At 41.9% G+C, this 3506-nt stretch overlaps 1 non-coding gene across 1 annotated transcript; it reads left to right on the top strand.

Annotated features, from left to right (window-relative positions):
- The first annotated feature begins 2546 nt into the window (after positions 1-2546).
- Positions 2547-2650, top strand: LOC111754469 (U6 spliceosomal RNA). The gene has a single exon (XR_002789145.1). It is a non-coding gene; the product is annotated as a U6 spliceosomal RNA (small nuclear RNA).
- The last annotated feature ends 856 nt before the right edge of the window (positions 2651-3506 follow it).

Genomic DNA, 3506 nt, shown 5'->3' with positions numbered 1-3506 from the left:
GTGTCGCCTGGAGGCCCAGCGCTCAGGGGACTGAAGCCCTGGGATGCTGCAACCCAGGCTCTCGGCCAGCCCGAGCAGAGAGGCAGCCCAGGGAAACCTACATTTAAAAAGTTATAATAAAACAATTAAGAAAAAACAAGAATAGAAATAAAGCATACAGGTTGAAATCTCAAGTTTTCAGAAATAAAATAGTCCTATTAATAATATTCTTCTATTGCATCTTTTACTGCAGCTACAGAAATAACTCAGAAGATCCAGAAAGGAACTAAATTATACTGCTTGAAAACAGAACAGTCAGACTGACCCAAACTGCGCTGGAATGAGTGAAGAGATGACTGCAGCAAGACAAAACAGTCATTACTCTTCCACAGAAACCCTCAGGTCCTATGAAAGGTAGACAGCGGGCTATGCACTGTGGTCTGACCAAAACTTGGTGAAGTGTGAACATTTTGGGTACTCTGAGGCTCACCACGAGGTGTAAGCACGTCTGGGGACCCCGGCAGTGTGACTGGGGTGGATGTCTTGGCCTCCTAACCTTCCACAGCACGCACTGCAGACAGGCATCAGACTGTAGCGCCTCGCCAGGCTCTCACCCAGGGTCCCATCCCCTCACCACACACTCCTCGCACGGGTACCTCCTGCACAAGTCGGTGACGGCCTCCAGCACACCAGCTGGGATGTAGTGTCCAGTCCCGCAGAAGGAGCTCCTGCTGCTCTCTGTCCCCAGCCCACAGACAGGAATGTCCCTCACCCCTCAGAACTGAGGCGGGCAGAGGCGATTTCTCAGAATCACATTTTAAAAACTGCATCTGTTATAGGAAAATAAGTGGCTTGCTCTCTTCCATGTCCGGATCAAACCTGTGTCCGCCTGTGTCTAGACAAGCACTCCGCCTCTGCGGCCACTTCCAGCCGCGCCCTTTCCTTGGATGTAGCTGACCCTCCCCGCACCACACGAGGCCCGCTGTGTGTTTTATTTTAGGTTTGCAGTACTAACTACATTCATGGGGCGCGTGCTTATAACACCTTAATTCCTTCCTCATCCCCTGCCCCTGCCCTTCCTCCCTGCTCTTCCTTTCTGTCCCCTCCCGATGTGAAAAGCTGCATTTCCATTTTTTCAGTTCTTTCTAAAATCGCCTACCTCTCCCTTCCTCCTCCTCCCTCCATCTCTTTGAAAAATGTCCCCCCACTTCCTGGTATATATTTTTTTCTCTTTATTTATATTTTGGGTTTCTCATTATAAGAAAAACCATGTGATACCTAAGTTGGTGTGTCTGATTTATTTCACTTAATATCATGGTCTCAAGGGGCATCCATTTTCCCACATATGCCTCAAGTTTATCCTTCTTTACGATACAGTTGTACTCCATTGTGCATAAATTCCACATTTTTTTATCCATTCATTTGCTGATGGGCATATAGGGCATTTCCAGACGTGGTTATTATAAATCTGTGCTGCTATAAACATGGGTGTACAGGTATCATTGTGCCACAATGATTTTTATCCTTTTGGAGAAACATTTAATCTACTGTGAGATTAAATAGGTCAAGCTTTTGAAAACACAGGTGGAGACAAGCACTTTATGAACAGAACCCCTACGGTACAAGAAATAGTACAGAGAATCAACAAACAAGGTCACAACAAATTAAAAAGCCTCTACACAGCAAAGGAAGCCACCTACAGAGTGAAGAGACGGCCTACAAAATGGGAAAAACTTTCACCAGTTACTCCTCTAACAGCAAACTAACATCTAGAGTATATAAAGAATTGAAAAAAATTAGACTCCCTGATATAAAAGACCCAAACAACGGCCAACTGAAACAGACACTTCTCAGAAGTATAAATGGCCAATCAATACATGAAAAAATGTTCAACATAGCTAGCCATTACAAAAATGTGAATCAAAACAACACTGCCCCAAAATAATTCCTAATCATTAAGAAATCAAGTAATAATAAGTGCTGATGAGTCCACGGAGGAAAAGGAACCTTCCTATACTATTGGTAGCTATGTAAACCAGTACAATCACTATGGTAATCAGTGTGGAGAGTCCCAAAAGAAACTTGTTCCAGTCAGGGATTGCAAGGAAGACAATTACATTACAGGACACACAATTTAAGGTAATATTTTATCATAGTCACCCAAAGAGTGAAAGCCCTCTCTCCAGGGATTCCAACAGCTCAGACTTGGCTGTTGCTGTAGGCAGGGGTTTGCAAGGAGAACAAGAACATCCAGGACACATAATTTACAGAATTATTTTACAACAGTCACCAAAAAGTTAAATACAAGAAGTGCATGAAATCTGTCCACACACCAAGGGATCCAGCTGAGGGCCTGGATCCCACAGCAATGTCCTGGATGCACCCAGCTGAAGACCAAGGGCCCATGGCAATGCCCCATGCAAGTCTGTTTCACGGATTTGAGCTGGGAAAGCCCAAAGGTCAGCGTTGGAAGCTAGAAAGCCTGTGCCAGCGGATGAAGGAGCTGTGACTGCAGGATGCGGGTTCTGCCCTGGAGCCAGGAAGCCATCCTGAAAGAAAGGACCAGGGTGCTCACTTGGCCAGCACATATACTAAAACTGGAATGATACAAAGACTAGCATGACTTCTGCACAAGGATGACACACAAATTTGTGAAGCCTTTTATGTTTTTTTAGATGCAGAAAAAGCTACTGCCAAAATCCAACACTCATTCATGTTAAAAAAAAAAAAAACAATGGAAATTTGGAACAGATGGTCTTCAACAGCCAACATCTTACTAAATGGACAGAAACTGAAATCTTTCTACATAAAATCAGGAGCAAGACAAAGATGTCCATTATCGCCACTCTTATTCAATACAGTTCTGGAAACATTAGCTAGAGCAATTAGACAAGAGAGAGAAATAAAAGGAATAAGGATAGGAAAGAAAGAAGTTAAACTATCATCATTGCAGATGATTACATAGATGATCCACAAAACTCCATTGTAAGACTTCTAGATGTAAATAACCAAATTCAGTAATGTAGCTGGATACAAAGTCAACACTCAAAAATTAGTAGCATTCCCGTACACAAACAACAAAACTCACTGAGAGAGAAATAAGGGAAACCATGCCTTTCACTATAGCAACCAAAAAAAAAAAAAATGAAATACTTAGGAATCAATCTAACAAAGGAAGTAAAAAAAATCTATACATTGAAAATTACATTACTCTGAAAAAAGAAATCAAAGAGGATTTCAGAAAATGGAAAGACATTCCTTGTTCATGGATAGGAAGAACAAACATTGTGAAAATGGTTACTCTTCTAAAAGTGTTATACAGATTTAATTCAATTCCAATCAAAATAACATTTGCATATCTCACAGATCTGCAGAAATCATTCCTAAAATTCATTTGGAATCAGAATAGATCTAGAATAGCAGAGGCAGTATTCAGCAACAAATGCAAGGCACAGGACATCACAATCCCTGACTTGAAGTTATACTACAAAGCTGTTGTGATTAAAATCAACATGGTATTGGCAAAA

The sequence above is a fragment of the Cavia porcellus genome, unplaced genomic scaffold (assembly GCF_034190915.1).
Source record: "Cavia porcellus strain 051 isolate PalLab524CR breed Dunkin Hartley unplaced genomic scaffold, mCavPor4.1 scaffold_9, whole genome shotgun sequence".
NCBI lineage: Eukaryota > Metazoa > Chordata > Mammalia > Rodentia > Caviidae > Cavia > Cavia porcellus.
This window is presented reverse-complemented; position numbering and strand designations above follow the sequence as displayed.